The sequence below is a fragment of the Brachyhypopomus gauderio genome, unplaced genomic scaffold (genome assembly GCF_052324685.1).
Source record: "Brachyhypopomus gauderio isolate BG-103 unplaced genomic scaffold, BGAUD_0.2 sc37, whole genome shotgun sequence".
Taxonomy (NCBI): Eukaryota; Metazoa; Chordata; class Actinopteri; order Gymnotiformes; family Hypopomidae; genus Brachyhypopomus; species Brachyhypopomus gauderio.
The window spans coordinates 3,409,060-3,421,361 of NW_027506867.1; the positions used below are offsets into that span (position 1 = coordinate 3,409,060).

The 12,302-nt window shown below is 41.8% G+C and overlaps 1 protein-coding gene and 1 long non-coding RNA gene across 16 annotated transcripts in view; one reads left to right on the forward strand and one right to left on the reverse strand.

Moving 5' to 3' along the window:
* Positions 1-12,302, reverse strand: part of LOC143485563 (uncharacterized) — a 97,971-nt gene that overhangs the window by 32,774 nt on the left and 52,895 nt on the right. For 9 of the 15 annotated variants that reach the window (XR_013122939.1, XR_013122938.1, XR_013122932.1 and 6 more), the window contains one exon: positions 6,882-8,818. This is a non-coding gene — a long non-coding RNA (uncharacterized LOC143485563). Of the gene's footprint in view, positions 1-6,881; positions 8,819-12,302 lie in introns of those variants that run through there. The other 6 variants (XR_013122936.1, XR_013122931.1, XR_013122930.1 and 3 more) reach the window with 3 other exon arrangements.
* The window catches only part of vasna (vasorin a), a 14,100-nt gene continuing 12,251 nt past the window's right edge, over positions 10,454-12,302 (forward strand). The window contains exon 1 of the mRNA XM_076985014.1: positions 10,454-10,675. The gene's annotated coding sequence lies outside the window, so the exon portion shown is untranslated. The remainder of the gene's footprint in view (positions 10,676-12,302) is intronic.

Consider the following 12,302-nt stretch of genomic DNA (forward strand, 5'->3'; position numbering starts at 1 on the left):
GGTAGTGAAAAACCTTTCTTTCATTGGTCAGACAGAGATCCTGTCAAACAAACTTAAATTACAGAACCCTTAAAATTTTCACCAGAAGGTGCATGCAGGCAAACACATAGCAGCAAGTCCCTGCAGTCACCCTAGTAATGAGTAATTTTGTTACCCATTCTTTCTTACCCATTGTCTGAAGGCTAGGAAGGGCCTGACCCCACCACTGATATATAGGCTAATATACATATTTTTCTAGTCAGTGAGAAAAGACATGAGATGTATAAAAGAGTTCAAGGCTGTACAAGGGTGACTTCAAATCTGCCATTATTTTAAGGATGTCAAAGTTAATTCATGTTGATCTCAGTCACAGACTTGGAATAATCTAACATGTGAGAAGTGCATCAGATAAATTAATGCATAATTGCATAAATGCATGCCCGTGAACTGAAGTAAGAACTGCAATAACCTAATTCAACATGGCTAACTGATGCTTAGGTTACACAACTGACACAAAGTGGATGCATTTGTATGTACACCTAATTACAGGGTTGCCAACTCTCACGCATTGAGCGTGAGACACACGCATTTGACCGTTTTCACACGCTCTCACGCCACACTTGCGATTTTGCACCCTGAGTTTATTTACCTCTGATCCATATCTATGATTCAATGAGTTACTAGTTCGCTCTGGCGCCAACCACTGGCGACCGATCGATCGCGATATAATACACTGCTCAAAAAAACAAAGGGAACACTCAAATAACACATCCTAGATCTGATTGAATAAAATATTCTCATTTAATACTTTGTTCTGTACAATGTTGAATGTGCTGACAACAAAATCACACAAAAATCATCAATGGAAATCAAATTTATTAACCAATGGAGGGCTGGATTTGGAGTCACACACAAAATTAAAGTGGAAAAACACTACAGGCTGATCCAACTTTGATGTAATGTCCTTAAAACAAGTCAAAATGAGGCTCAGTATTGTGTGTGGCCTCCACGTGCCTGTATGACCTCCCTACAACGCCTGGGCATGCTCCTGATGAGGTGGCGGATGGTCTCCTGAGGGATCTCCTCCCAGACCTGGACTAAAGCATCCGCCAACTCCTGGACAGTCTGTGGTGCAACGTGACGTTGGTGGATTGACGTTGGTGGATGGAGCGAGACATGATGTCCCAGATGTGCTCAATCGGATTCAGGTCTGGGGAACAGGCGGGCCAGTCCATAGCTTCAATGCCTTCATCTTGCAGGAACTGCTGACACACTCCAGCCACATTAGGTCTAGCATTGTCCTGCATTAGGAGGAACCCAGGGCCAACCGCACCAGCATATGGTCTCACAAGGGGTCTGAGGATCTCATCTCGGTACCTAATGGCAGTCAAGCTACATCTGGTGAGCACATGGAGGGCTGTGCGGCCCTCCAAAGAAATGCCACCCCACACCATTACTGACCCACTGCCAAACCGGTCATGCTGAAGGATGTTGCAGGCAGCAGATCGCTCTCCACGGCATCTACAGACTCTGTCACGTCTGTCACATGTGCTCAGTGTGAACCTGCTTTCATCTGTGAAGAGCACAAGGCGCCAGTGGCGAATTTGCCAATCCTGGTGTTCTCTGGCAAATGCCAAGCGTCCTGCACGGTGTTGGGCTGTGAGCACAACCCCCATCTGTGGACGTCGGGCCCTCATACCATCCTCATGGAGTCGGTTTCTAACACATGCACATTTGTGGCCTGCTGGAGGTCGTTTTGCAGGGCTCTGGCAGTGCTCCTCCTGTTCCTTCTTGCACAAAGGCGGAGGTAGCTGTCTTGCTGCTGGGTTGTTGCCCTCCCACGGCCCCCTCCACGTCTCCTGGTGTACTGGCCTGTCTCCTGGTAGCGCCTCCAGCCTCTGGACACTAGGCTGACAGACACAGCAAACCTTCTTGCCACAGCTCGCATTGATGTGCCATCCTGGATGAGCTGCACTACCTGGGCCAGTTGTGTGGGTTGTAGAGTCAGTTTCATGCTACCACGAGTGTGAAAGGACCACCAACATTCAAAAGTGACCAAAACATCAGCCAGAAAGCATAGGTACTGAGAAGTGGTCTGTGGTCCCCACCTGCAGAACCACTCCTTTATAGGGAGGGTCTTGCTAATTGCCTCTCATTTCTACCTGTTGTCTATTCCATTTGCACAACAGCAGGTGAAATTGACTCACAATCAGTGTTACTTCCTAACTGAACAGGTTGGTTTCACAGAAGTGTGGTTGACTTGGAGTTATATTGTGTTGTTTAAGTGTTCCCTTTATTTTTTTGAGCAGTGTACTTAATTTGTGTCCATTTTACACACCGCCCGGTAACAATTAACGTTCGCTGCCACTCGTGTTGCTAGCTAGCCAGCGTAGCTAGTTGGCTACATGTTATTTCATCGCGGTAAGATGCCTTAAATAATCTATTTAATTAACACTGACAGAATCATGTCGCTTAACAAAATGATAGGACTGGGCTTAGATAAGCTACGCTGGTTTAGTAACTAACCGTTAAATTGCACTATTGCTCTTGCTGTGATAGCTAATCAGCTAGCTAGTTCAAACGTGCAGGTCAAACCTGGTGAAACTGAATATTTGCTCGCTAGATTAGATATAGCAAGAATAAAAAGTTTAGTTACGAGTAGTTTAGCTAGTATTTCGTTGCACGCCTCATTATACGAGGTCAAACATTATCTAGCTAATGAAAAAGAAACTGTTAGGTCATGAAAATAATTAGATGCGATTCATACCAGGCAATGGACTTTTTAAATGTGCATTTCTACGTGTGTTTGTATATTTTATCTCACCAGTAAAATATCTTCGTAAATCGAAGTCGATTTTGGAGTAACTAGCTAGGTTAGCTAGTTAATTAAGATGGTCCTTTAGCTACTTTAGACAAACTACACCTGCGGTGTCTGTGTGACTAAAACCATAGAAACTGAGATTTTTATATAACGTAATTTAGGCATTTGCCGACATTTAGCTCCTCGTGTAACATTTTTGTTAGAATTGATCATGTTTATTTTCCAATGAATTAGCAAAATATGAAATGTGTCTTGTTTTCATAGGAATTTATTCACTGAATAGGAAAAATAAATGTGTAAAAACAGACTTGAAATTTTGTTTCAGAGCTGAAGTGTCTATTAGACCATAACAACAGCATATCTTGTCAGAAAAGAAAGATACAACGCTTTTCAATTTCAGTTGAAATATGTATTTAAATAACTGTAATCGATATCTAACCCATTTATATATATAAAAAAATTGGGACAGAGCCCCAATGATCTATATGACCCAGTAGGTAAGTTCCTAAATCATTTGGTAAAGGGGTGTTGTTAACTTTTGTTGCTAAATTATATGGTGCCACAGTAGAAAAGTGGAGTGCCTCGTGGAGACACACAAAGTAGTATTTTTACAAATGAATACTTTTAATATTAATACTTATTACTACTAAACATTCTGCTCATACATGAGCCATTAAGCCAAAATAAGAACACACTTGCTGTCCAGGTCTGGCATATCTTCACCCTTCCGAGTGTAGTCATCACCTCTCCTCTCGCATACAGTGTGCTGCCATTCTGCAGCAGTATTTAAAATCCAGCTGCTGCATTTCACATTTTGAAAACCTTTTTCATCCTGATTCAAACCACACTTTGACTTATGGCCCATTTCTAACTGTCATACTCTGCCACCCGGAATTCATTTAATAAAAAACTTTAAAGAAATATTCACACAAAACATTTTTCTGAGAATGAAAAGAAAGTTGCTGCAAACAAAGGACATACAGTTCGCAGGCCTGCACAGTCATGACAAACATGGCATGTGTCTGTCTTCAAAGAGCAGAGCAGGCCACAGCCTGTTATGGAGCACATTATGATTAATGGCTGTGTCTTCTGGCTCATTAAATTAAAACAGAGATAACCTGCTATGATGGGTATACAGGGAACTGCTTTTACTTTAACAAACATTCTTAATACAGTTTATCTGCTATACCACATCACTAAAGAGCATTTGCTATATGTCATTAACTCCAAAGACTCCACACACCACTTTGTTCTACTAAGAGGTGAACATGGGGATGTTATATGTGGAGAGGTGTGTGCAGAAATCCGCAGGCTGGTGAACTGGCCAGCAAAGAGGGGAAAAAAATGATCCAATTTGTGACCCCACAGAACCCTACACACATGCACAAAACCTAAAGATAATCGCTACATAGAAACCAACATCTCAAACACAATCGATCAATATTTTCTCTCCCTGAAATTTTATTTTACAGTTTATACATTCAGACATTTTAAAGAAAGAAAAACATTCAATGTAATCAGAAGATCGTAGACACTCAGTTCCCATCCAGTATGTCTGCATTCTTTTGGGATTGAATAAAAATGCAGAGATTGAAAATCATTTTGGAGTAAACACACTGTAAAATGAACACCAGAGGAGGGAATGGTTGCATCTGTCTAGTCAGTCTGCTTTTGTTTTTCATGCCTCAGAGATATGAAGAGTCTCCCTGTGTGTGTGTGTGTGTGTGTGTGTGTGTGTGTGTGTGTGTGTGTGTGTGTGTGTGTTTGTGTTTGTGTAAGAGAGAACGAGAACATAAGAGGGAATGTTGAGGCTTGATGCAAGTTTCTTTTTTCTTCAAGCCGCAGGTTTTATTGCACACACACTTATCTGGTCAAAATAGCTTGTTTTTGTCTGTTCTTTTAATAGCAGGTTAAATTGGTGTACAAAACTACAAGAGAATGTGATTGGTGAAATGGTGAATGATGAATGAATAAAGGTTTCTTCAGCCTTCTCTGGGAGTCTGGGACAGGAGAGAATCAGTGAGGTTAGCTACTGAGTTCCCATGGTGCGTAGTGTGTCCATGTGCCTTAGGCTGTGGGAACGCATTTAACCCGAGGTTACACACGCACACACACAGAGCACACACACATGTACACACATGCACTCTTTCTCTCTCTCTCTCTCTCTCTTACACACACATACACACACACACATGCAGATAACCAATTTCAAAAGCTCTGCAAAGTTCTGCAAACTGCATTAATACTGTATGCATTCTCACCACTCACAGCCAGTGTACATATACACACTGTGTGTGCAGTAAGACTGTGACTCTCACACGCTCTAAAGAAGGGTAAACAAACACAGCTGTTCTCTGATGCCTCAGTACAGTCCTGTTAACACACACACACACAAGCGCACTCACATGAATACTGGAATACTGGGACATTGACTAAATGTTGCCATAGCAGCAGCTAATTTGGGGGCTTTGTGTAACTGCAGGACTGGCATTATTTGACAATATGCATGTGCATGTGGTAGTACAGAAAAGCTCCATACAACTATCAAGAAAAAAAATATATATATATATATATATATATATATATATATATATATATATATATATATATATATATATATATATATATATATTAGGGGTGGGACGCGATCAAAAAAATTAATCGAATTAATTACAAGCGTTGTAATTAATTAATCGAAATTAATCGCATTTTAATCGCATTTCAATATTTAACGTGAGAAATATTAATTTAAGTTTGAATGATGAATGAATCAATGAACATAAGCATAAACTTCAACATCTTGTTTATTTTTCCACCAGTCTACTACACAGACCAATAGATGAGTGCAGAAAACAAAGCAGTTTTCAGAACACTGGAAATTCTGACCAAAAATGTTTAATTTTGGGAGCTTTGCTCATGATATTGGAAGAATAAGAAGAAGTGAAGTAAATCAGATGTTTTTAAATACCATTTTAGATGGTAGACTTTTTCTTTAGTTTCCCAGGCCTCTTACACAGGCATCTCCATAGTGCCTAGTGATCTTCTGCATGCTCAAAGCAAATGACTGGATCTTTCATTCATCATCTATAATATGAGCTGTCACACCAAGATAATTCTTGTTGCTAACAGAGGTCCAGTGATCCCCAGTCAGAGCCACATTTAGGGCACTCTTCACAATAACCAAATAATGTGATGCGTAAAGTATTGTAATGATCCTTAAGGGATTATTGGGTTACTGTTTCTTTAAGTTAAGTTGTGTGTGCGAGTGGAAAAGTGCGCGAGGAGCGAGAGTGAGAGAGAGAGAGAGGATTCGGTTATTTTTCTTGAGTGAGTTCGCTTGTATTAATGTTTAAATAAAAGAGACGAGTTGTCAACAGTAAACTGTCCTGGTATTTAACCAACGTTACAGTATAAACGCCTCCGCCGCTCGTGCGAGGTGTGCGGAGTCGCGCGCGTCACTAGCGAAAGTTTAATCCAGTCTTGATTAGGTTTAATCAGTCTTAATGGTCCAATGAAGGTAATTTAAAAACCAGGACATTTCCTCACTTAAAAAAACCCCGGGACAGGATGTGAAATACGGACGTTTGTTCACCCTATCGTACTAGGAATACATTTATCAGCTAAGTGATCATTACTGACCTGCGCATTAGTACCAACATGTTTTGCGTTGAGGTGGTAACGAAGGGTGGAAGTGCTCGTGTGATAAGCGAACTCCTTCCTACATAAAATGCAAATAACACTATATTTATTTTTACTTCCATCTGGACGTTTCTTATATTTATATTTCCCATCCACCAGCGTAGCGTCTTCACTCATCTCCATCATGCTCATCTTATTGTGCGTCCATATAATCTGTATGTCTGGAACTCGTGCACTGAGAAACATTCACGGTGCAAAAGTGTCTCATGCGTTAAATGCGTTAATTTTTTTAGTGCGTTAATTTTCCTGTAATTAATTAATCGAAATTAACGCGTTAAAGTCCCACCACTAATATATATATATATATATATATATATATATATATATATATATATATATATATATATATATATATATATATAACACACTCTGTAAGAAATACCACAAAGCAAAACCTACTGCCACTGCACAGGTTACTCTTTCCGTGTGTGTGTGTGTGTGTGTGTGCACATAGCAGCTGACTGTGTGTGTGTGTGTGTGTGTGTGTGTGTGTGTGTGTGTGTGTGTGTGTGTGTGTGTGTGTGTGTGTGTCTCAGCAGGAGTGCACCGCACACAGACTGCTAAGCTAAGCTGGTTTTCTCAGCACTGATAAGGTGATGAGCAGACGGTTACTCGGAGAGTCTCTCCGGGCTGCCCCGTCTCCCGCCAGGTCAGGAGCCTCCGTGTGAACGCTGAATCAAACAAACAGGGCATTCACGTCTAAGGGGAACACGCTGTTTTCAGGTTACTAGAACTCCCCAAACTCTCCATATGTTCACGGGATGGCATTAAAAGTAACATGAGCATTAGCAAACGTAACATAAGCTCTGAACATATCATAAGTATGTATCAGTATTCAGTTTCATCACTCATGTCCTATTAGACTTATATGACGGGGGAAAAAAATAGGAAAACCATCAGGTCTTCACACAATCATAGAGGAACAGTTATTATTTTATAATTTATATGATTGGGTTTAGGTGTGTGGGAAAGTGTGTGTGTGTGTGTGTGTGTGTGTGTGTGTGTGTGTTTGAGATGACCATGTGCATGATGGGTATTTATGTGTGAGAGTGAAAAAGCATGTGTATGTGTGAGGCCACGCATTCTCTCTCTCCCTCCTCACACACACACACACACAGTTCTGTGTTAGTTCTATATCTAGTTGTAGACTAGATTATATCATTACATATCAAAGCCTATTAATATAAACTAGAGGCAATATTACTACTCATTTCTTAAGGCTTACAGTTCTACTCATGTGTTTTAGCAAAAGATAAAAGCCACTTTATTTATTTGTGGTAATCATGTGCTGATTGTGTGCTATCCAGTGTGGACCACAGGAGGACAGGTTCCCCTTCTCTTCTCTCGCTTGTCTCAAGGTTTCTTCCTTTTTCTCTCAATGAGTTATTTCTTGCCAGTGTTGCCTTGTCTTGCTCACTAGAGGCTTGGACATGGTTTCTCGGTGGAGATGACTTCTGTAAAGCAGCTTTGTGTCATGTAAATAGCAGCATAGAAATAAATGTGAAGTGGACAAAGTCATTCTGAACTGAACAGTGTATTGTGTCAAGTGTAAAGTTTCAAGTGTGCATCTGTGTGTTTGTGTGTATTTTGGTTCCCTTTATTTTGGTGGGAAAGAGTCAAGCATACAATTTTGATGACATGGTTATCTGTGAGCTATTGCGACTTTGTACACAAAATCCAACTCTTTAATAAATTGCTCAATACTAAACACCTGTGAAGATTACTGTATATATAATATTTTGAGAGAGTGTGTGTGTTGATGTAGTGTGTGTTTCTGAGGCAATATTCAGGCCATGTCTGACCTTCCTTCTTATCTGATAAGAGTGTAAAACAAATAGAGTAGACTGCTCAGAGAAAAACAAACACAACAGGAGGGAGAGAGAGAGAGAGAGAGAGAGAGAGAGAGAGAGAGAGATTATTTCAGAAAAGAGACTAAACTCAAAATTCTACAGGAAAAAGTAACTTATAAACAGCATTAAAGACAGAATAGCAGTCACCATAACATAACAGAGCAAAAATATAAAAGAGACAGAGTGAGAGAGAAGGAAAGTGTGAGTTGATTTGCTGGTTTGTAGCCGGTAGTATCTGGTTAAGATCCAAACACTGGCTCTCCTGGGACACACACACACACACACACAAAACCAAAGAGACGCACACTAAATTCCACTCAGCAATTTTGGCTTATTTTGTACTTTACCAAACTAATTAGAAGCACTATTACAGAAATACAGCTCTTACACACATAAAGGCATCACCTCAAATGTATGTTCCATCTTGTTCCAGACATCACGGAAAGTGTTTCACTTTGTAACTCATGAGCTGGAGCAAAAAGAGAGAAATGGAGAGAGAAAAAAACAGAGGATTACACAGAGTAAAGACATTTCCGCTATGCAAAGAGGTCTGGTAGAGGTCAGACACTTTTAACACTGATCATGAGCGCCACATAAACAGCATCTACGGGGGGAAAGAAAAGTGAGAGGGAGAGAAAGAGGGAGAGAGAGAGATACAGTGAGAAAAAGAGTAAGACAGAGACGTTTACAGGCAGGCACATTGAATCCATATAGTGTTCGTGCTTTAAAGGTTTTAAGGTTCTAAAGTATTAAAGAGACAGCATTGCTCACTTGTGTGAGCACTTGTGGCCTAGTGCTCACAGGGAAACTTATATTCATGGCCATCATATTCAGCACTTCAGTACTCCAGCTCATAGAGACAATGGAATGTCTCCATGCGCTACTGATGGGCTCATGACAGATGTGACTGATCAGTATCACTTCAGGGCACAGCTCTGGCCTTTCCTATGCCCTTACACTGCAACTAGACTGAGATAATACAGGCTCGAGACAGCTCAGGTTCTGCTGAATGTAGTCTAGTCCACGAAGAGGAATCTAGGCAGGAAGAGGCTTCAAGCTTTGTCCTAAGAGACGAGCTAAAGGTGCTGCAGCTGGGTTGATGGAAGGTTTGCATGGGGGGATTTTTTTTGGGGGGAGAGGGTGCGGCTAGTGTCCTATTCTGGGTGAGGAGGCATATCTTTAGCAGCTGTGCAGTCTTGTGACAAATACTGCCTCAGAACAGAAGATCTATCAGTACTCAGGACCTGTGTTTTCCTGTCCTGCGATATCTCGCTCTCTCTAACACACACAGGTAATAATAATCTCCATCTGAGATGTAAACGTGAAAAGCAAGCTTTCACACGCTTGTAGCTCACAAACCTGTGCACACATGAAGGCACACTCGCGCACACGTACACACGCAGCGTGAATACATGTGCACATAGGCTACTAGTCATAATCCACTTTTATACATTAGCAGAAGGACTATAGCCTATATGAGAGCTGTGATTGGATTTGATCATAGTTTTATAATTGGTTCAACTTCGGAGTCTAAACTAAGAGTTTCAGAAAAGCCACACACACACACACACACGTACCACAGCGTGACCATGGTGACCTACAGCCACGCATATTATCTATATGAAGACCTATAGCCTACTTTAAGCCTGGTGTTAACGACTCTATCATGTTCCTCTGATATTGCAGAAGAGTACAGTGAAGGCGAAGTCAACGGTATCTGCACGAGGATGAGCTTTGGGAGGACGGATCGCGTTTCCGTTCCTCTTTGCGTACTTGGCATTCACATGTTTCAAATAAGACTTCGCTCGCCCCTTTGGGTACGGGTCGGTACCACGGTGGAGGAGCTTTCAAAACATAACGCATGGCCCACAAAAAGAAAAATAAAATACAAACACGCACTTGGAACCGTTTGGATGTATACGCGAATGACAGGAAAGCACGGAGTATATGCAGTACAGCTCTTGGAGAGCTGCAGTGTTTGCCGGTGTCATCACCAGCACCGGCGGCGGGGAGCGCTAGCGGTGAGCTCATGAAAACCTTTGCTCCTCCTCTCCAAGACTTCAGAGGTACTACACCAGTTCGGCCCGACTCGGGCCATTCAGAAAATACCATTGTTGTCGAAAGTTACGCACAGCAGGAACAGAGTAGCCACGGATCTCTTCAGCCGCACACAACATTTTCATGCTCTTAGTCTACACATTTTGCACGCAGAAGAACAGTTTAGAGACGTTGTGAGGAGCGATATTAGACATTTCCTCCGGTCTGTCGAATCTTACGGGACGCCAGGGACGCATTCCGTTTGCTCCATATTTCGCTGCTTGTCTAGGTAAGTGTTTCAGCCAACCTGTTCTTTTCTGATGATGGTGCGTTTGATGAAGAATGATTTATTCAGTCATTTAATGCATTTTGCATGAAAGAGACTGCTTGCATTCTAAATTAAACGTTTCACAGCTTGACTAAAAACTCAGGAAAGACACAAAACTTAATTTTTTGTATGTACAAAAAAGTTTGCTTAACAGATCAACTGATGACTATATATATAAATATGGTATATGTTTGTTTTAACATAGTCGCGTGAATCATTTAGTTGGCTTCATACTTTGGGATCCTTTCGCATTATACCAGTGTCCACTGACACCTTACCTGTGCTATCTTTCCTCTCCGCTTCCCCGGCTGGAGGTGAGCTTGCGGGCATGCTCTCCGCTTCCCTTTTCTACGACTTTACTCGAGAGCAGCTCCCTCTCGGCCAACCTTGCAGACTGTATTCTTGTGAAGAAGTTGTGTCGTGACATGTTTTATTACACTGACGCCGAACAGTCTTCTATCCTTTTGATCGTCTCGATCCACGTGCCGAATAAATCGACACTGAAGACTCAGTGAAGGGTTTTTTTTGTTTTTCAAAAGGGGAGAGGAGTAGGTGAAAGAGCATAAATCAACATATTGGCGATTACAGGCTATATCCACTATAAAATAATTTTAGTTTTCATAATCATGATCCTTCAGTATCAGTCAGAACGGTGGTCTTCTTGCACCGCAACACGTAAGACAAAATTGATTTGGGAATGTTACTTATAGCTGCTTTAAAATCAGTCTCCCGTCAGCACCAAAACATGCTTATCTCTCCCCCAAATGCCCCTTTAATACCCCAAATAGCGGGGGCAGCAGCTGATCGCGCTGGTGCAAATCTGTTTAGTTACACGGGGCGTGAAAGAGATTACGCTCGGTCATTCCGGCTTTTAGGTCCATTATTCTTTTCTCAAAGACATTAGAAGTGTTTGTGAGATTTTTTGTTAAGTCGTCTTAAGCATCGTCCTTTGGAACTTCTTTAGTTTGAGTGGCAATATGAGATTTGGTCTTTGGTTGCGATTAAAATGAGTGTTCTTCAAAGCGCCACATTGTCTGATTTCTCTAATTCACGTCAATGAAACGTCGAGAAACCGTTTAGAACAGCGCATCGCCTCTTGAATCCTAGTTCAACATGTCAGAGAGAAACACGCGCCTAGGGTCACCGCCTCAGCACAGGAAGAGCCAGATTTCATGTGTGATCACGGAACATAAATGTTGACAAAATAAATGTTTGAGTGTATGAGCTGACTGATGATCTGTCTTGTCTGACAAATGTAGTCGCTGTATGTTGAAGTGCTGCTTGTTGTTCAATGCCATGTACTGAACCCGCGTCGTCCCCGGTACCTGTTTGTGCTGTCTCTTGTTCTCGACAGAGCATCTACATTTGTTTCAGTACGCTTTCACCAACGCCTCGTCTGCGCTATAGATGGCAACCTCCAGAGGTTGAGTAGTTGCTCCATAAGAGCCGGGTGGAGGCCCGGGTGGGGAGTGTTTGGTATAAAGGTGACAGGGCGGTCACAGGGAGGTGGAGGGGAACTGGTGCTCTGCCAAGAGACCCGTTCACAGGGCACGGACTTGGAGTGGGCGCTCAGGCCCCGGGGCGAAGG